Consider the following 22,631-nt stretch of genomic DNA (forward strand, 5'->3'; position numbering starts at 1 on the left):
AAGGCAGATGTTTAACATACTGAGCCACCCAGGTGCTCTTAGAGCAAGCTACTTTGAAAGAAGGAGTAACTGTATTATTACTTGTATAAAAATAATGATCTCTACCCATGATAAAAATTTAATACAGAAAGGTGTAAGGTGAGAAATTCCAATCCCTCCATTCTCAGTTTCAGAAGTAACCACTGCTAATAGTTTCTTTCTATCCTAGAAATTTTGTAAGCATAAACAAATTGAATCATATTTATATGTATTGGTTGAGATTGCTTGAGATTCTCTCTCCTCTTCCTTTGTCCCTTCCCTCCAGTCGCATGTGTGTGTGTGCAAGCATTTTGGCACTGTCACAAATAAATAAATCTTTATAAAAAATTTTTTTAAAAAGCTTATATGTATTGGTCTGTAATTTGTTCTTTCCACCTGATGACACTGCCTTGTATTTTGTAAAATCACATTTTTTTAGTAGTGTATACTTAATATTTATGAATCTAATTCTCCCCCATAGCTTTTAAGAATGCAGATTTTTTTTTTCTGGGAATACATGTAATTTAGTGTTTTTTCTTCTAGAAAAAGTAGTTTTATTCTTTTTTTAAAAAAGATTTTAATTGACACAGCACAAGCAGGGGGAGTGGCAAGCAGGAGAGGGAGAAGCACACTCCCAACTGAGCAGGGAGCTCCAACAGGGAGCGCCAACGTGGGGCTTGATTCCAGGACTCTGGGATCATGATATGGGCCAAAGGCAGCTGCTTAACTGACTGAGCCACCTGGGCACCACTGTATTATTTTTTTAAAGATTTTATTTATTTATTCATGAGAGACAGAGAGAGAGAGAGAGAGAGAGAGAGAAGCAGGCTCCATGCAGAGAGCCTGATGAGCCTGATGATGTGGGACTTGATCCCTGGTCTCCAGCATCAGGCCCTGGGCTGAAGGCAGCGCTAAACCACTGAGCCACCTGAGCTGCCCTGTATTATTCTTTATACTAAGTTAGCCTAGACAATTTTTGTTGTGTGGGAAGTTCATGGGCATGTGATTTAGGGCATACTTTATGTCAAAAAAACTTTGTGTATCTATTATAATGTCTTTTCAGAGTGAATTGTATATAAAATGCAGTTTTTGTCCTCAAAAGAGTCCACAGTCTTAATATAGAAGGTAGCTAAGGAAACAAAAAATTAAAATACAGGTTCATTATTGTAATGATGGAAACTTGTGTAAAGTATAGGACTGGAAAGAAGTAGTGATTATCTGGAAGACTACAAGGAATATGCCTTACGGGGGGTGGGGAGGGCAGCGAGTAGTGATTGAGATTCAGTAAAAGTTTATCAGGGCATTCCAAATCAACCAGCCTACTCCCTCCCTGTCTCCCTCTTCTCATACATTGTAGTAGTATCCAACTGTTCTTAGTTCTCTTAACATACCATGCTGTTTGATGCCTACATGTTTCTTTGCTTGAGCTTTCTAATGCCTGGAATATTCCTGCACCAACGTTCCAGCATAACTGAATGTGTCCTTCCAGATTTAGATTGGGGTCACATGGAAACCATATCTAAGCTCCTCTTTCCCATTTAAGAGCCACTTCTCTGTGCCCTGGGGCTTCTTAATGCATATTTATGCCAGTGTACTTTCACTGTACTCAATTGTGTAATTGCTTGTGTGACACCTTCACTGTATTGTAAGCTCATTTGGGGGGTGTGCATGACTGTGTTTTATGCATTTCCCCCAATATTTTATTATGAAAAGTTTACAACATACATAATTGTACAGTGATCACCCATATATCCATCACCTAGATTCTATCTTTAACATTTTGCTATACTTGCTTTGTCAAATATCTATCCATTTAGCCATTGCTCCCTTCTCACCATCATTGACCTTTTTTTTTGATGTATTTCAAAGTAAGTTGCAGACATTAGTACCTTTCTACCCCTAAAAATGTCAGCATTATGATCGTTAAGTGGAGTTCATGTTTTATTCATTTTTATCCTTTTTTTACATTTTGAAAATTATGCCTCTTATTTTTATCATCAGGGCTATCACAGTGCTAGTTTAGAGGTCTTTAGTATTTCAGTTGAAATCCTTTATTTTATGCATTTAACTAGAAGTGTATTGCGCTTCAAAGAAGCGATTCATTAAGGGCTGGAGTAGAGAGAATTTTATAGAACAGGATAATTATTTTGGTTATTAGAATTTATTGTTTAAAGGCTGAAATAAATGCTAGGTAAACAGAAACAGGTAGTCAGGCAATTGATTTGGGGATAGGGTGGGGGAGGAATAGCTAGGTTGAGAGGATACCAGGAACCAGTGTTAGAAGCTAGGGTTTTTATTTGGCTTTAAAGAATGGTTCTAGGTTGAGTAGAAGGGAGTGGTTAGGGTTACAGGCTGGAAAAAGAGATTGAAGTCAGTACATTTTGTGGAATAATGACAAGCATTGTAATTGGAGCCATAGGTTCAGTTTCATTAATCAAAACATTAGTTTTTGGTCTTTGCAGGATCTCCTCAGGATTGGGAAGTGGCTTGATGGTGTTAAAATATGATCAGTGCTGAAAAGAGGTTATCTTGTGGTTTTCTTAAACTCAGCAATTTAAAAAATAAACTTTTTATCTGATATTTGTTTTCAAATAAGTAAACTTTTGTTTTGGGTTACTCAGACTTCCTAAAAAACAGTAGCTCCTGGTGTTTCTGTAGAATATAGAAATTGGAAAGAGGAAGATTCCAGTGGCAAATTGAAGTCCATGTGGAATAAAGTTCCTGGGTATTTTCAGTCTTGGTTAACCTAAACATGGGCAATATCTTCTAGAAAAGACCCATTTCCTTCTTGTGGGAAGAAGAGTGGTATGGTGACCACTGATGGCTTAGACTCTGGGAAGCTTCTTAAGGACGTTTTGGGGGAAATGCATTGAGCTCTGGGTTTCTGGCATTTGAGTGAATAAGGTTCAGACAATTAAAGTGGCCCAAAACAGGAAAGGGGAAGTGTTTTGCTTCTCTTCTCAACTACTTATGCATTCTGTCTCTAAAACTGAGTCAGTGTGTGCATCAGAAGTTGCATATTTCTATGGTTTACCTCAGCTTTTCTTAAAGTGTAGTATGGACCTACCTATGTGGGGGATTTATGAATAATACAGATATCTGAGACTTCTGTAGATTACTGAAGAAGTCCTAGGTGTGGGTCCTGTGACATTCATTGCATTTTAATAAGCATTTTTTGATTTTTATGCAGTTGGAATTTAAGAGAACCACTCTTTTGTACATAGTCATTTCCATTATTAAGTGATCAATTGTAGGTTTCATGGTGGAGCTACTGCTCCCTTTCAGAAAAGTACAATTAAAGGTGGCAGATGCCTATTTGCTTTAGAGTAAGATTGATGGTAAAATGCAGCTGTTGGGGATTTTCTGCTACTCAGGATTTTGTTAGAGATCGTTTTGTGTACACAACTGTAAGGAAACAATTGTTATTGCATGTATTGAACAAGGTGTATAAGACATTTCAGGGGGTTTTTCTGTGTAATTGTTTTAGATATTTAAATACAGATGAAGGAAATCCAGCACCTTTCTTATATTTGAAATGGACTGATTCAGAAGACTTTAAGAGTATAATCTCATTTATGTTCTGAAGAGATGGTATGTGGATTAGCCTAACAAGATACCTATTTGTGAACTAAATATGCAGAAGGCAGGTTCAAGCCCAGATTCTTTCCTCTTACCAGCGGTGTGACCTTGGGCAAAACTCTTAACCTTTTAAAAAATATTTATTGTTGATTAGTGTTCAGTAGAAGTTGTTGATGTGTTATAGAAACCATTTTATGACATTACTTAAGCATTTTGATAAGACTTCTGGTTTTACCATGATGTAAGAGCATTTTTCTTTTTGGGTATGATACATACGTAATGAGATGAATAGAAGAAATATCCTTTGCAAACTTTAAAGCATACTTGGAGAGAGGTAACGTGCCGATTACAAAAAAATACGTAGGGGTTGTAGGTAGTGCATCAGAGAAGTTTGGAGAGTAGTGAGCTAGTTTAAGAGGAGATGGCTGATCTCACATCTCAAGTGCAAATATAATATCCTTTGTATGTGGCAATGGCAGCAGATAAAGAGGGGTGAGCAGGCTGGAAGATAAAGCCTTGGTGGACAAAGTTTAGTCAGACTAGGAGAGATGATGGGGCTGTATGCAACAACTATTGTATTGCACAAGGACACCATTTTAGCAGGAAGTGATCTGTCTGTGGAAACAATGGAGAGAATCTGTCTTACCAAGCTTGAAAGACTATCCTGGGCAGCCCTGGTGGCTCAGCGGTTTAGCGCCACCTTCAGTCCAGGGTGTGAGCCTGGAGACCCAGGATCTAGTCCCATGTCAGGCCCCCTGCATGGAGCCTGCTTCTCCCTCTGCCTGTGTCTCTACCTCTCTCTCTGTGTCTCTCATGAATAAATAAATAAAATCTTATAAAAAAGCCTATCCTAACACTTGAAGAACTTTTTGAAGTTGGCAAAAAGAGATCATCAGCTTGCTTGGAAAATGGGCAAATGACATGAGCAGAGAGTTTCTGGAAAAGACCATAAGAATGGCTCTTAAATAAACATAAAGAAATTAGAGAAGTGCAGATTAAAACTACAAGTACCCCTCTTTAGCCAGACCTATTTGGTTCCTGTTGTTCATTAGCAGGAATTCAGATAATGATGAATAATACTACATTATCTAAATCTTTTAGTTTATCAATTTTGAGCAACAGGGGATTTATTAAAGTATGTTTGGTTCCTAAGTTTGTGAAGTGGAATCTCATTTAAGGGAGATTCTCCTGTACCCTGAGTTTTTAACCATAGCAGATGGGCAAAATTCTTTTTAAATTTATTTATTTATTTATTTATTTATTTATTTATTTATTTATTTATTTATTTATTTATTTATTATAGTCAGAGAGAGAGAGAGAGAGAGAGGCAGAGACACAGGCAGAGGGAGAAGCAGGTTCCATGCACTGGGAGCCTGACGTGGGGTTCGATCCCGGGTCTCCAGGATCGCGCCCTGGGCCAAAGGCAGGCGCCAAACCGCTGCGCCACCCAGGGATCCCTGGGCAAAATTTTAAAGTCCTTTTTTTGTAAAGTTTTAAAAAATATTTATTTATTTGAGAAAGAAGCGTGTACGTGAGGGAGCAAAGGGAGGGGCAGAGGGGGCGGAAGAGGGACAAGCAGACTCTGTGCTAAGTGAGGAGCCCACACAGGGCTCTAGCTCATGACCATGATGCTGAGATCACAACATGAGCCGAAACCAAGAGTGGGACATTTTTAACTGACTGTACCACTCAGGTGTCCCAAAATTCAAAAGTCTTGACAGTGCTGTTAGTAAATGTGCAGAAACAGACCCACACATAGGTTGCTGGTGGAAGTACAGATTGGTATAACCTTTGTCTGTGGAGGCCAATTTTGGTATTATCTGTGAAAATTACAAATGCTTTTATGGCCTTTGGATAAAATCTTTAATTGTGTCAGTTGGTATGAGGGACAGTTTATGTGTTAATTGATTAAAATGACCAAAGCAACGATGAATTAAATATTGTTCAAGTGGCTAAAACATATTTTGGGGTTCCAGTATAGATGTTGAAGAAATTAATTAGAAGAAAGCATTTGAGTGGTAGTGGGAGACAGCACTTGATGGACACAGATTTAAAAATTTTTTATTAGGATATCATTTACATAAAATCCTATTCACTCTTTTTAGTGTACAGTTCTGTGAGTTTTGGCATATATATATATAGTTGCATAAGTATCTTCATAATAAAGATATTATTACAGTTCCAGTACCTTCACCCCCAGATCCCCCAGTAATCCTTGGTGTAGTCAGTCTTCCTCCCCAGCCTGAGCCCCTGGCAACCACTGATCTGTTCTCTGTCCATAGGTGGGTTTTTTTTTCTTTTGCCTTTTCTAGACTTTGATATAATTGGAATCCTACAATAAGTAGCTTATTGAGCCTGGCTCCTTTTACTTAGGATAATGCATTTGAGATTCAGCTGAGTCATATATTAGAAGTTTGTTCCTTTTTATTATTTGGTAGTATTCCACTGTATGCATATAATATCTGCTTAAATGATAATTGGGTTTTTTTTTTATCTTTTAGTGATCACAAGTAAAGCCATCTACTTTTAGGTTTTTACATTGAGTTTAGCATTCATTCTGAGTTCATTTTTGCGTTTGGTATGAGATGTGGATTAAGTAACATTTTTTTGGCACATGGGTATCCTTTTGAAAAAGACTATCTTTATTCATTGAAATGCCTTGGTACTTTCGTCAAAGTCCAAGTGACCATGTGTATGTGGGTCTATTTCAGGTCTCTAGTTCTGTTGGTTTGTCTTGATCACTATTTGTACTGTCTTGATAACTAGCTTTATAGTAATTTGTGATACAGTGTATAGTGTGGGTCCTCTAAATTTGTTCTCTTTCACAATTGTTTTGGCAGTTGTAATTCCTTTGCCTTTTCATTTGGGGGGGCGGAGCTTGCTAGCATTCTTTAAAAAATATGTATGTACGTATTTATTATTTTTAAAGATTTATTTATTTATTCAGAGAGACACACAGAAAGAGGCAGAGACATAGGCAGAGGGAGAAGCAGGCTCCATGCAGGGAGTCTGATGTGGGACTTGATCCCGGGTCTCCAGGATAACACCCTGGGCCAAAGGCAGGTGCTAAACTGCTGAGCCACCCAGGGATCCCCCTGTATGTATTTATGAGAGAGAGAGAGAGAGAGAGAGAGAGAGAGAGAGAGAGAGAGAGATGGAGGGGAGGGAGAAAATCCTAAGAAGACTCCAGGCTCCATTCCCATGACCCTGAGATCACGAGCTGAAGCCAAGAGTTGGAGGTTCAACCGATACAGCCACCCAGGTGCCTAAAACTTTGCTTAGGAATTTGATTAGACATTTAAAGTTTTATTTTCGTATAATACTACATTTTATAAGAAGTTGCCAAAACAGGAGAGAATTTTCCATGTATTCTTCATTCAATTTCTTTTTTTAAAGATTTATTTATTTATTCATGAGACACACACACAGAGAGAGAGAGAGAGAGAGAGAGGCAGAGACATAGGCAGAGGGAGAAGCAGGCTCTTTGCAGGCTCTTCGCAGGACCCCGATGTGGGGCTGGATCCCAGGCTCCGAGATCACGAGATCACGACCTGAGCTGAAGGCAGCCGCCCAACCGCAGAGCCACCCTGGGGTCCCCTGCATTCAATTTCAACCAGTGAAAACATTTTGCATAACTATAGTCCAATAGCAAGAGCAAGAAATTGGCATTGGTGTAATACACAGTCTGTTTAGATTTTTACAGTTGTATGTGTACTCATTTGTGTGACTGTGTTTATGATTGTTTAATTTTTTTAAAAAGATTTTATTCATTTTAGAGAGAGAAAGAACACAGAGCTGAGGAGAGAGGCAGAGGAAGAGGGAGATCCCAGAAACTGGAAATCATGACCTGAGCTGAAGGCAGATGCTTAACTATCTGAGCTGCCCAGGCACCCCTTATTCTGTCCAATTTTATCACGGGTGTAGATGATTGTAACGACTACCACCAAGATCTAGAACTGCTCCATCATCACAAAGATCCCTTGTACTACTTGTTTATAGTTATATTCATCTCCGTCCCTCACCTTCCTCAGTTCTGTCCCTATTCCCTGGCAACCACTAATTTGTTCTCCATAATTGTGTCATTTTGGAGGCTCTTAAATAAATGGATATCATACAGTATATAACATGTTGAGATTAGCTTTTTTTCACTCAACATAATTGTCTTGAAATCTACCCAAGTTGTTGGATTCCATCAGTTAATTCCTTTATATTGCTGAGTCATATTCCACAGTATGAATGTACCACATCGACCCATTGAAGGATATTTGAAATTAGTGTTTATATTAGTTTGCATTACTTCGCTAGAGTTCCCATTAAAAAGTACCAGAAAATGGATGGCTTGAATGATAATAATCTATTGTTTTGCAGTTTGGAGGCTAGATATCCTAGATCATGGTGTTAGCAAGGTTGGTTCCTTCTGAGAGCTGTGGGAGAGAGCCTGTTCTGTCTCTTGCCGGGCTTCCTGTGCTTTGCTGACAATCTAATCTTTGGTGTTCTTTAGTTTATAAAAGCATCACCTTGGTCTCTGCCTCTGTCTTCACATGATGTTCTCACTGTGTGCATGTCTCTCCAAATGCCCCCACCCATTTTTAAAAGGATTTTTAACTTTTAACCCAACATGGACTCCAAACCTACAACCCCAAGATTAAGAGTTTAATGCTCCACTAACTGAATTTCCCCTTTATATAAAGATACCAAACAGGATTAGGGCCCACACTGAAGTCCCCAATTTAACTTGATAACTTCTGTAAACACCTTAACTCCAAATAAAGTCACATTCCAAGGTATGGGGGGGGGGTTTAGGATTTCAAAATATAAATTTTGGGGGGACACAATTCAACCTAGAACCAAATAGTTTCCCATTTTAGGCTATTACATAAAACTGTTGTGAACATTTACATACATATTTTTGTGGACATAGGTTTCCGTTTCTCTGGGATAATGCTTGGGAATAAGTGCTGGTTCTTATAGTAAATGTTTATATGGTTTTTAAGTTCTAGAATTTTTTATGTATAACAATACAATTTATAACACGGTGTAAGTTTAAGGTGTACAGTATGTTGATGTTATATTTATATGTTGCAGTGTTATTACCACCATAGCTTTTAGCTAACACTTCTGTCTGGTCACAAAGATCATTTCTTGGGGCACCTGGGTGACTCAGTCAGTTAAGCATCTGACTTCTGCTCAGGTCATAATCTCAGGGTTCTGGGATCCCTGCTTAGCTGGGAGTCTACTTCTCCCTCTCTTTCTGCCTCTCCCCCTACTTGTGCAGTGTGCACTCTTTTTCTTTTTCAAATAAAAATCTTGAATAAAAAAGATCTTTTCTTTTTTATGGCAAGCATGTATGGCTTTTATAAGTGACTTCTAAACATTTTACCAGAGTGGCTTGTGTCATTTTACATTTCTACCAGCAATATATGAGAATCAGTTTCTTTACTGTTGTTTGGTTTTGTCACTACTTTTTATCTTGGCCATTCTGATAGGAATAGTGATACCTCATTGTGGTTTTTATTTGTTTATTTGTTTATTATTTGTTTATTTGATATCTCATTGTGGTTTTTATTTGTACTTCCTCCAATTCAATTTTAGCATGTGTTATTAAAAGATTTTTTTAATTATCTTTTTTCTCTTACACTCAAACTGTTGATTTTTAGTACCATTAACATGATTACTTATTTGCTGTCCTATAGTGAAAAGAAAATAGCTTCAGAAGAACAGAATTGGTATTAACAACAAATAAACTTATTAAGTAGAGTCTAAATTTTCTTTATATTTTTGTCTTTGGAATTCATCTCACAACAGATGTTGTGTTTACAATCTTACTATAGGTAAGATTTCTCTGTATACTCACAATTTATTTGATGTACATGATTAGGTTTATTTTTCTAAATTTTTTTCAACTTTAGGGATTTCAGAAGTTTCATTTCATGTCTTCCATAGGTAATTCGTTTTCCTCAATCAAAAGTTAAAATTTGGGATACCTGGGTGGCTCAGCAGCTGAGTATCTGCCTTCGGTTCACGTCGTGATCCTGGGGTCCTGGGATCGAGTCTGCATTGGACTCCCCACAGGGAGCCTGTTTCTGCCTATGTCTCTGTGTCATAAATAAATAAGTAAATGCTTTAAAAAAACGTTAAAATTTGATATAGGAAGGTATGCATAGAAGTCTCCAGAGACTTCTGCCTTCTCTATTTTGTTTCATCCCTTCCCTCTCATAGGCAGCTTAAAAAAATGTTTTTTGTCAATCCTTCCAGTATTTCTTTTTGCACAAATAAGCTTTACACAGTGGCAGTATTGTAGCCAATGAGGTTTATCCAAGGCGCGATTATTGCTAATTGAAAATTTTTTGCACAAATATATCCATATATACGTTCTTTTTTTTTTAAGATTTTATTTATTCATGAGAGTGAGAGAGAGAGGGGGCAGAGGGATAAGCAAGCTCCATGCAGGGAGCCCGATGTGGGACTCGATCCCAGGACTCCAGTATCCACGCCCTGGGCTGAAGGCAGGTGCTAAACTGCTGAGCCTCCCGGAAATCCCCTATACATTCTTATTTTACTGTCCTTTCTTGGAAGTAGTATACTGGCCAAAACAGTTTGTTATAGACATTGATATTAAGTGCCAGACCTAATAGAAGATGTTAGGAGGTGTGTTGATGTCTTCCATGGAGTGAGAGTTGAATCTGCCGTACTAACCTGAACCATTTTTTTTTAAGATTTTATTTATTCATGAGAGACAGAGAGAGAGAGATGCAGAGACACAGGCATTGGGAGAAGCAGGCTCCATGCAGGAGACCTGATGTGGGACCTGTTCCCGGGTCTCCAGGACCAGGCCCTGGGCTGAAGGGAGTGCTAAACCGCTGAGCTACCCGGGCTGCCCCTGAACCATTTTTTGATCTATCTGCAAGTTAGAATCAATATGAATTAGATGGGTTCACTAGTAATTATGCTGATGATTATTACATCATTGGAGAAATCTGCTTGTTACTCTGTAATTTTAGTCAGAAAAAGAGACAGGTGAAACAGTTGAGAAACTGCTTGTTACTCTAATTTTAGAAAAAGAGGTGAAATATAGTTGAATACTTAGTTGTTATTGCTAACCAAAGCAGGTAATAACAGGACCAACCTGTGTGTGGGTGGGGGGGACATAATAAAGTAAAACTTTCAGGTAAAATGACATGAGTGGGATATTTGGCAAACATGAACAGAATTAATAAGCAAGAAGCAGTTGAATTTTTTTCTTGTTTGGAATTTATTAATCAGGAAGTCTGAGCATAATTTCTGATGGTAGAGATTGCTTTTCATAATGAAAAGAGCATTTTGAGCACTTTGCCAATGCCAAAGTAATAATCATAGAATAAAATGCAGATACTTGCATATGAAGAATCTCCTTATGCATGTTGTTCTTAGATTTTGCTAAATTATTTGACAAACTTTTTTGTGAAGTCGATCATTAGAACACATGTTTTTCTATAGAAAGTTTTCTAATTGAGAAGTTTCTTTTCTATTGACTTAGCACATAAATCATTAGTACAAGTTAAGTCTTTTGTTTAAAAATTTTATTTATTCATGAGACACACACACACACACACACACACACACACACACGCAGAGGCACAGGCAGAGGGAGAATTCAGGCTTCATTCAGGGAGCCTGATGTGGAACTTGGATCCTAAGGACTCCAGGATCATGCCCTGGGCCGAAGGCAGGTGCTAAACAGCTGAGCTACCCAGGGATCCCTACAACAAGTTATGTCTTAAAAGTAAGGTTGCAATAATTGTAAACCTCTCCAATTTAAGATAGTTTTGAGTTTTCTGAAGTATAGTACACTTTCAGGTGTACCCATTACTTAAAACATTAGTTCTAGTATATATTTTCCTTTAATAGCATATCATTCTTAATATTAAATGTGTGCAGAATCATTATTTTGCTTCCTTTTTTAGCATTTAGATAATCCTTTGAAGGGATGTTTTGCAGGATGCTTTAATATATTTATAGTGGTTTAGTAATAAGGTAGTCTTTTGGTCTCAATTGCTCTAGGACTTAAATTCCCATCATCTTAGAGCTCAAGTTGAGAGTTGGTTTTCGTCTTCCTTTTTTTCATCATTGGATGGTATACCAAGGTGGATGAAATGCACTTGTGAGTGTTAGGCACTAAAAATGGAATAGGTTAATGGGCAAAATAGGGGGCCCCCTGTAATACCTAGCGCCAGTAATCTAACAATATATTTTAATATTTGGATATCTCTTCTTGCTGGGACATCTTTATGTATTATATGCTCCCTCCCTCAAATGTAATGGAACCACCTGCTATATTTTACGGATCAGTAACTTAATTCCTAGTACCATCACATTATGAAATTCTAGCATGCTAACCCTTGATTGCAGTTTGCTTGATTTCTGCTTGAAGGTTCTTGTCCCTTTTTTCCAGCTTTAAGTAATGTGCTGATCTCTTGTTAAACTATGAAACTTGTACCATCAAATTTTGAACAACAGAGAAAAATGTTGAACATTTTTATTTAATTTTTTTGAATATTTTAAAAATGGGTTTCAATGATCGTTTTCATACTCTGTAGTGAGTAACTGAAAATGTAGGTGGGACTACCTTGCATGGTTCAACCAAGTGCTTCCATTTTTTTTAAAACTAGATATTTCTTTGGATCCTTTGTAATAAGGTTACACTAGCTTTGGTTCCTTTTTACCATATCAAATAGATTAAAAATCTGTTTGTCAAAACAAAGTACTTTGAGTGTAGATATCAATTGTTAGTGTTTTTATAAAATTATATTTCTGGGGCACCAGGTGGTTCAGTTGATTAAGTGTCTGAATTTTGATTTCTTTTTTGAGATTTTATTTATTTATTTATTTATTCATTCATTCATTCATTCATTCATTCATTCGAGAGAGAGAGAGAGAGAGAGAGAGAGAGAGCAGATTACATGCCCAGTGTGAAGCCTGATGCAGGGATCAATGTGAAATCATGACCTGAGCCAAAATCAAGAGTCCTGCCCTTAACCATCTGAGCCTACCAGGTGTCCCCCATCTTAACCATTTTAAGTGGACAGTTCACCAATTAAATTGACATTGTTGTGTAATATCTTCAGAACTTTTCATCTTGAAGAACTGAAACTCTATACCCATTAAAAAATTCCCCTTTTTCCACTCCTTTTACCCCCGGGTAACCACCATTCTATTTTCTGTTTCTATGAATTTGACTACTGTAGGTACCTCATGTCAGTGGAGTCATATAGTTTTTGTCCTTTTTGTGACTGACTGGCTTATTTCATGTAGTATAATATCTTGGAGGTTCATGCATGTTGTAGCATGTGACAGGATTTCCTTCCTTATTAAAGATGAATAATCCATTATATATATATATATATATAAAATATTTTGTTTATCCACTCAGCTGTTGATGGACATGTGGGCTGCTTCCACCTCTTGGCTATTGTGAACACTGCTGCTATGAACGTGGGAAGTACAAATATCTCTTGAGAACCAGCTTTCAGTTGTTTTGGAAATATACCCAGAAGTGGGGATTGCTGGATCATATGGCAGTTCCATTTAAAGATTTTTGAGGAACCTCCATACTGTTTTGCATAGCAGACACACAGTTTTGCAATCCTAACAATAGTGCACAGGTGTTCAGTTTTTTACACATCTTTGCAGACACTTGTTGTGTGTATTTTGATTTCTAGCCATCTCAGAAGATATGAAGTGGTATCTCATTGTGGTTTTGATTTGATTCTGATTCAAATCCTTTGCCCATATTTTATTTGTATTAATTGGTTTTTTTGTTGTTGAGTTGTAGAAATTCTTTATATATTCTGGATATTAACCTCTTATCAGATAAATTATTTGCAAATATTTTCTCCTATTCTGTAGTTTGCCTTTTCACTCTGTGTCCTTTGATGTGTAAAATTTTTTATGTAGTTTCAGTTGTCTAGTTTTGCTTTTTTTTTTAAATTTTTTTAAAAAAATTTTCATTTATTTATGATAGTCACACAGAGAGAGAGAGAGAGGCAGAGACATAGGCAGAGGGAGAAGCAGGCTCCATGCACTGGGAGCCCGACGTGGGATTCGATCCCGGGTCTCCAGGATCGCGCCCTGGGCCAAAGGCAGGCGCTAAACCGCTGCGCCACCCAGGGATCCCTAGTTTTGCTTTTATTACCTTTTGATGTCATATCCAGGAAATCATTGCCAACTCCAATGTTCTGAAGCTTTTCCTCTACGTTTTCCTGGAGGACTTTTATAGTTTTTGGTCTTACATTTAGGCCTTCAACCCATTTTTATTTATTTTTTTCCCCATTCTCTTTAACCCATTTTTAATTAATTTTTGTATATGGTGTGAGATAATGAATGGTTCATCTTTACCTTTTGTGAAGATTTCCTAGCACCAATTTTTGAAGAGACTGTCCTTTCCCTATTGAGTGGTCTTGGCACTCTTGTCAAAAATAATTTGAATGTGTATGCAAGGGTTTATTTCTGCCCTCTCCATTCTATTCTATTGGTCTGTATGTCTGTCTTTATGTAGTTTTGTGGTACGTTTTGAAATCAGGAAGTGTGATTCTTCCAACTTTGTTTCTTTTTTTCCAAATTGTTTGGGTTGTTTGTAGTACCTTGGATTTTATGATGAATTTTTCTGTTTCTGCAAAAAAAGAATGCTCTTGTTTTTTGTTTTTAGATTTTATTTATTCATGAGAGACACATAGAGAGAGGCAGAGATATAGGCAAAGGGAGAAGTAGGCTCTCTGTGGGGAGCCTGATAGGGGACTGGATTCCAGGACCCTGGGTTCATGACCTGAGCCAAAGGCAGATGCTCAACCACTGAGCACACCCAGTTGGCCCGCTCTTGGGGTTTTTGATAGGGGTTGCACTGAATCTGTAGATTGTTTTGGGTAGTATGGACATCTTAATAACAGTCATCCAATCAATTTCCATAGGGTGTATTTTGACTTATTTGTGTCATTTTAATTTTTCTTCTCTAAGATGTTATTTATTTGCACGAGTGGGGTGGAGGGTGGGGAGAGAGAAGAAGCAGGCTCCCTCCCTGCTGAGCAGGGAGCCCACCATGGGGCTCTATTCCAGGACTCTGGGATCATGACCTGTGTGGAAGGCAGATGCTTAACTGAGCCACTGAGGTGTCCCTAAGATTTTCTTTTTTAAGATTTTTATTTATTTATTCTTGACACACACACACACACACACACACACACACACAGAGAGAGAAAGAGAGAGAGAGAGAGAGAGAGAGAGAGAGAGGCAGAGACACAGGCAGAGGGAGAAGCAGGTTCCATGCAGGGAGCCTGACGTGGGACTTGTTCTGAACTTGGGGATAACACCCTGAGCCAAATGCAGAGGCTCAACCACTGAGCCACCCAGGTGTCCCCGGCCCTAAGATTTTAAGTAATCTCTACACCCAGTGTGGGGCTCAAACTCCCTACCCCAAGACCAAGAGTTGCATGCTCCACTGACTGAGCCAACCAGGTACCCCAAGTGTCCTCTTTAATTTTATCCGGTGATACTTTGTAATTTGCGGTGTATAAGTCTTCCACCTCCTTTGGCTAGGTTTATTTCTAAGGTTTTTTTTTTCTTTTGGTGCTATTGTAAATAGAATTATTTTCTTAGTTTTCTTTTTTGGATTGTTCATTGTTAGTGTTTAGAAGCACAGCTGATTTTTGTGTATTGACTTTGTATCCTGCAACTTGGCTGAATTTATTCATTCTAATAGGGTTTTTTTAGTGTGTGTGAATGTGAAATGTTTAGGGTTTTCTATGTACAAGATCTTATTACCTGCAAATAGGTAATTTTTCTTCTTTCTTTACAATAGTGGTTGTCTTTTATATATTTTTCTTGCTTTTAGTTGTTTTAGGTAGGGGTCCTAATACTACGTTGAATAGAAGTAGTGAGAGCAGGCATCCCTGCCTTATTTCTGATCTTAAAAGGGAAAGTTTCAACCTTTTACCATTCAATATGGTACTAGTTGTGGGCTTTTCATAACTGCCTTTGTTATGTTGAGGTACAACTTTCCTTGTATTCCTACTTTGTTGAGTATTTTTGTCATGAAAAAGTGTTTTCTGTCATGAAAAAATGCCTTTTCTGCATCAGTTGATGATTATGAAATATTCTGTCCTTCATTCTCTTAAATGGTGCATTGCAGTGATCGATTTTTGTGCATTGCACCAGCCTTGCATTCTGGAAATAAATCCCACTTGGTCATGGTGTATATTTTTATTTATTTATTTTTTAAAATTTTATTTATTTATATGAGAGAGAGAGAGAGAGGGAGAGAGAGAGAGAGGCAGGCACAGACACAGGCAGAGGGAGAAGCAGGCTCCATGCAGGGAGCCTGACCTGGGACTTGATCCCAGGTCTTCAGGATCACTCCCTGGGCTGAAGGCGGCGCTAAACCGCTGAGCCACCCGGGCTGCCCGGTCATGGTGTATAATACTTAAAATGTGCTATTGATTTTGGTTTGCTAGTATATTTTTGAGGATTTCTGTGTTGGTGTTCATCAGGGATATTTGAGGTTTTTCATAGTGTCCATCTGGCTTAAACTTAACTTTTAAAAAGTCATTTACATGTTTTAATTTTTAGGAAAACTAAAGGTTAGAATTTAAATAAATTTAGAGTACAACATACATATGACCCTTCTGTCATTGTTATTGTGTAGAATTACCAAATGAAAAACCAACCTCTTAGATCTAAAATAAGAAATAGGGACGCTTAGGTGGCTCAGCGGTTGGGGGTCTGCCTTCAGCTCAGGACGTGGTCCCGGAGACCCGAGACCCAGGATTGTGTCTCAGTCAGGCTCCCTGCATGGAGCCTGCTTCTCCCTCTGCCTGTGTCTCAATCTCTCTCTCTCTCTCTCTGTCTCTCACGAATAAATAAATACAATCTTTAACAAAAATAAAATAAGAAATGAAGAGTATCCATACTTCTTTATAAACTTCATTGTGAAAGCATATTGGATTTCCAAACTTCAATATGATTATAATTTAAGTCTATGAATTGTATACTCTGGATGTTTGTAGAAAAGGTTAGCAGTTTGTATCAAGTGGATGCTAATGCTATTTTAATAGGGTATTATCTAACCAGAAATCGAGGGGATCCCTGGGTGGCTCAGCGGTTTGGTGCCGGCCTTTGGCCCAGGGCACCATCCTGGAATCCCGGGATCGAGTCCCACGTCGGGCTCCCAGCACGGAGCCTGCTTCTCCCTCTGCCTGTGTCTCTGCCTCTCTCTCTCATTCATAGATAGATAGATAGATAAATAAATCAATCTTAAAAAAAAGAAATATCTAACCAGAAATCGAGGGTACAAAAAATATTAAATATGTAGCATGTATGTTGTGTTTCATGTTCATACTAAAATTACAAAAAATTTGTGCTTACTAGTAGTAACTGCAATTCTAAATTTTAGATTAGAATTTCCTATTATCCTTCATAAAGTGGTTTAGCTTGTTTACTCTTTGCTTTTATTAGCTGAATTGTACCTTAGTTATAATGGTATCTCTATCCTCCTGTGAATTAGTAATAAACGATATTTCATTTAGATACTTTTTGTAACCTTGAATAAATAAAATTTTGATGCAATCAGTCTGAGAATATGTGAAATAAAAATTTGGATTTCTCTTGAAATCCAGGTAAGATCAGCATGTTTTCATCTACTTTCCTATGAAATCTGTCTTGATATCTGTTACTGCTTGAAATCTGCCAGTGAGCCAGTGGTCCCCAATGTGAAGTGGGTTTGATGGTAATAATGGGTGGTGCTTATATCATCCTGTATACCATTTACAAGTGTTCACTCATGAATTTGGCTCATGGCTGTATCTTTGATTTTCAGGTCTAGATATTCATTAATACCAGCTAATTGGGTCTCACCACTGAAATGTTGATAGCCACTACACCCAGTTGTAATTATCACTGTTTATACATGATATCTTAACATACAGAAAGTTATGTCAGTGGGGGCAAATACATTTTTAAAATTAGTGCAAAAAGCTGAATATGGTATTCTGGTATAAGTGATCATTGGACAGTATTTTTCAAAATTATTCTTGATTTAGTTATTGAACTTGGCAGACTGATATAAGATTTTAAGGTGATAATATATGATAAAACAAGTACTTTATCTCTTTATTTAGCTTGATATTTATTTGATATTAATTTGTTTTGATATTTATAAAAATCAACTGAAGCTTGTTAGGGCAAACTTGGAATTAGATACTTGATATATGTCCAGTATATCAGGTATGATATGATATCCAGTGTCTCGCAGAAGCCAGTGCCAGTATGGTAGACAGATGAGAGGAGGTTGTGGCATTCAGATTAGGGCAACTGGAGAGGCACAGAGAGACTGTTTTTAGAGTGGGTTTAGGGGCAGGAATCCAGTTCCTGGGATGGGATTGGTAGATAATTTATAGCAAGAACAAAGCAGGGTATTTATCCTGGGATGACTCAGACACAGGGTACAACTGAGTATAGGTTGAATAAGGCAGAAGCTTTTTCTTATCCCCTCTTCCCAACCACAACTAGTAGTACTCGTTTGTTGCCAAGTTCAGGAGTGGCGTGCTGGATTTTCTACAGAAATCAGAACTGATGGTCGAGATCTGGGCCAAGCTGAGTATGTAGGTTGGGCCAGGTGATTCTGTGTTTAGAATTAGAGTCCTATTTGGAAAGTATTGGGAATGTGGGTAGACAAGGAAACGAGGAAGATTGCTGAGCACCTACTAACACATACTTAAAAATAGGAGGGGAACAGGTGGATGTTTCCAGTTCTGTCTGGCTTTAGTATCTGTGCCCCAGCTTGCTCCTTCCCTTCTTCCTGAGAGTAGAAATTGTTTCAGAAGTGTTGTGGCATTAGTTGTGTTCAATTTGTCTATTTAGTTATTTGAGAAAGTCTTTTTGCTTTTGGTCTCCTGCCTGCCTTCTGTATATTATTTTTTAAAAGATTTTATTTTTTATTTATTCATGAGAGACAGAAAGGCAGAGACATAGAGGGAGAAGCAGGCTCCCTGCAAGGAATCTGATGCGGCACTCGATCCTAGAACGCCGGGATCACGAACTGAGCCAAAGGCAGATGCTCAACTACTGAGCCACCCAGGTGTCCCTGTATATTATGTTTTAAGTTTATAAGAGCAGATACTTGACCTGTCACTCAGAAAATGTAGACACTGTCATTAATTCTCTTAAGTATGTAGTTTTCTTCTAGTACCATTTCTACATTACCTTTTCCTGTGCTAGAGCACGTGCTACCATTAGAAATTCTTAAATATCTGTCTAGGCTCATGGAAATGAAAATATATTTGCAAATGATATACATGGGTAGCTATGATATGAGTATACAATCAAGAAATGTTCTGGTTAAGGGCAGCTGTGTGGCTTAGTCCGTTGAATGTCTGACTCTTGATCTTTTTTGGCTCAGGTCTTGATTTCAGGGTCGCGAGTTCAAGCCTCCAGGGGCTTTAAAAAACATTTTTTAAAAAGATTTTATTTATTTATTCATGAGAGAGAGAGAGAGAGAGGCAGAGACACAGGGGGAGAAGCAGGCTCCCTTTGGGGAGCCTGATGTGGGACTCAATCCCAGGACCCTGAGATCATGCCTTGGGCTAAAGGCAGACGCTCAACTGCTGAGCCACCCAGGCATCCCTAAAAAACATTTTGGTTGAAATTTTGTTACTGGTCTGTGTATACATGATCATTGCTTGATTTGTCATTCTTTTCACCTTGTCATCTCCTCAGAAGACTTATAGCAGAAATCGGGGAGATTAACACAGGGAGGAAAAATGCCTCTTTGAGCAAGGAGAAATCTTTTAAAAAATTCATATTCATCATTAAAAGGGCAGTAGATTTTCTTCTTTTGAAGGTATGTATTTACATCTAACAATTTTTTGGTGAGCTTTTCATTTCTTGACCTATGTATTCAAAGTTGCCACCTATCATTTGATGTAAGAAATTATAATAACTTGCCTGTTTTGATTGAAATGTACTATTGCAGGAACTAAATTTACCTTTTAGCATTTCACAATCTCAGCCTAAATGACAGACTTCTGTGCGTTGTCTTCTAAGTAGATAGGCCAGTAAAAGGATCATGCCTATGGGTCTCGTCAGGAGTTCATAAAAAATTTTTCTTCCCTGCTCAGCTTGAGTAGATAAACATGATAAAGATCGTTTTATTGGGGGTTCCTGGATGGCTCTGTTGGTAGAGCATGTGACTCTTGAACTCAGGGTCAGGAGTTCGAGCTCCATGTTAGGTGTAGAGATTACTTTTTAAAAAAGATAATATTATGATAGAACGCAAGTTTTTGTAGATACTTTATGAGATTATGGACCTGACATATGAATAAATCTAGTTTTACCAGCAGAGATAGTTTTGTAATTCCTCAGGTAGTTGAAGTTTTAAAAGAGGATATTAAAAAATATGTTTCTACCCTTATAGTTGACTTTTTCCATACAAACAATAAAATTGTAAGTTAGGGGATGCTGGGTGGCTCAGCGGTTGAGCCTCTGCCTTTGGCTCAGGGCATGATCCCAGAAGTCCCGCATTGGGCCCCAGCGAAAGGTGCCTGCTTCTCCCTCTGCCTGTGTCTCTGCCTCTCTCCCTGTGTCTTTCATGAATAAATAAATAAAATCCTAAAAACATTTAAATTGTAAGTTAAAAATGTAGGAATCACCTACATTGTCACCACCCTGATATGCTGTTACATTTGCTGCTGCTTTTTTGTTGTTGGTAATATTGCATCTTAATATTGGCCTTTGATGTATCAAACTTGATCCCTGTTGCCACTACAGTCATCGTAAATATTTTCCATGTATTAGTTTTATATAATTGCATTTTAAATTATCAGCTGGACATTTAGGTAGTTCCTACTTTAAAGTGTTTAGTATTAGTAATGGTGGCATTACAGAAAGTTAATATGTATTTCTTAGATGTGATTCTCATAGATAGAAGGATGTAATCCGTTTAGGAGGAGTGTTAAGATAATAGGTTGGCATGTTTGTGCTAATTTTGCTGGCTGTTAGCAGCTGAATATTTCTTTTCTTTCTTTTTTTTAAAAAAAGATTTATTTATTAATTTATTCCTGAGGGTTGGGTGGGCAGAGACACAGGCAGAGGGAGAAGCAGGCTCCATGCAGGGAGCCCGATGTGGGACTCGATCCCGGGTCTCCAGGGTCAGGCCCTGGGCTGAAGGCAGCGCTAAACTGCTGAGCCACCCGGGGTGCCCTCTTTTTTTCTTTTTAAAAAATTTTATTATCTGGGAGAAAGAGTGTGCGCGAGTGCCTGTACAACCAGGGGGAAGGAGAGGGAGAAGCAGACTCCCCACTGAGCAGGGAGCAGGCTCAATACCAGGAATCTGGAGATCATGACCTGAGCCAAAGGCACACAGTTAATCTACTGGCTACCCAGGTGCTCCAGCAGCTATTTCTTGCATTTTTAGGGATATAACACACCTAGCTACTTTAAGTGTTCCTCTTACTCCCCAATAATATGTGGATTCTGAGGAACCTTGTTAGTGTGGCTCTCTCTTTTGCACCTTTTTACTTTTTTGATACCACTTGGGATTGAATTAAAAGAACTTTGAAACAGTTACTCTTTTACCAAAAAATCAAAATTACTTTAAGATTTTTAAACAATAACCTAGAAAAACAGGTTTTTATGTATTTTTAATTTTTCAAGCAGGGTAATTTTAATGAATTTAAGTCATTTGAATATAAAGATGTGTAATTATATAATTTTTTATACATTTGTGTTTATGCTATAGTAATTGGTGTCCAATATGTTTTCAGAAGTGAGAGAAGAAAACATTTTTATTATTGAATTAATTTAACATGGAATGTAAACTTTGAGTAATAGGCCATAAACATATTTATTATAGATGACTTGAAAAAGTTATGGTGATCAAGTTTTAGCTTTTAGATCTCTGTTTATATCAAAAACAGTGTTGCTGAGAGCATTTACTTGAATTTAATGTATAGAATTAAAAATATATAATCACTTGTTTTATTCATCCATCTGAAAGAGTTCTAGAGTTTTAGAGAACAAGCAGGGGGAGCAGCAGGCAGAGGGGAGGGAGAAGCAAGCTCCCACTGAGCAGGGAGCCTGATGTGGAGCTCAATCCCAGGACCCTGACTTGAGCTGAGCCAAGGTGCCACCCAGGTGCCCCTATAATAATCTATTTTTCATTCAGTAATTTATACGAATGTGTCAACAAACCTTTAATGGCAGTATACTGTACAGTTAAGCCTAAGGAAGTGGTTTTTAAAATATATTTAACGTATCTACAAGTGTGTTTGCTTAGTTTTCAGTGAGGAGAAACAAGCTAATTGCTGGATATATTTTTTCTCAAAGGAACATAGTGATAGGAATTTAAAAGCAAATTTCATTTCTATGATTTATCTTTCAAAGTTTTTTGGAATGTTAATTCTTTTTATAGTAGTTACAGAGAATTGGTATAAGTGATAAAAAAAAAAAATCTCCGTTTTTCCTTGACACTAGGTGAGAGCTCCACCTTGTGATCTTTGAGTATATTTTTCTAAAAAAATTAGTAAGCTACAGTAGGCCAGAAATGGTGTGGTGAGTTTGATCATTCAATTCATACTTTTATTTGAACATTACATATTGTTACAGTTTTGGGTTTCCCAACTAAGGACAAATGGTATTAAGTATATTTAAAGACCTTGTTTGTAAGTTTTTTAATGTAAATCTTTGGGGGGAATCAAATTATATTTATATACAACTGTAGACATTTAAAATAAAAAGAAAAAATTCATAGTCCTTCCTGCAGATAAAGTTCTTAAAAAAACCTAATACTAATTTACCCATTGTTTCCCCTCCTTTGAAGTAGAAAGCAACTTATATTCAGAGCTATGAAAAAATGTTTTGGTGGCAAATTGATTATTTAGACAATGATTAAAATAGTGAAAACTCAGATACAAGTAGTTTAGTATTTGTTTATTAATATTAGGTGGCAATAGAGGTAGGTCCCTTCCTGTAGCAACATTTTCATGTTTATTGGTACAAGTAGTTCCGTAAGG

The 22,631-nt window shown here is 37.6% G+C and overlaps 1 protein-coding gene and 1 non-coding gene across 10 annotated transcripts in view; both read left to right on the forward strand.

The window, feature by feature from the left end:
* The window catches only part of STAG2 (stromal antigen 2), a 136,475-nt gene that overhangs the window by 29,976 nt on the left and 83,868 nt on the right, over window positions 1-22,631 (forward strand). The gene's annotated exons all lie outside the window — the stretch shown is intronic.
* On the forward strand, window positions 9,873-10,008 carry LOC121483741. The gene has a single exon (XR_005985840.1). It is a non-coding gene; the product is annotated as a U4 spliceosomal RNA (small nuclear RNA).

This window comes from Vulpes lagopus, chromosome X (assembly GCF_018345385.1).
Source record: "Vulpes lagopus strain Blue_001 chromosome X, ASM1834538v1, whole genome shotgun sequence".
Lineage (NCBI taxonomy): Eukaryota > Metazoa > Chordata > Mammalia > Carnivora > Canidae > Vulpes > Vulpes lagopus.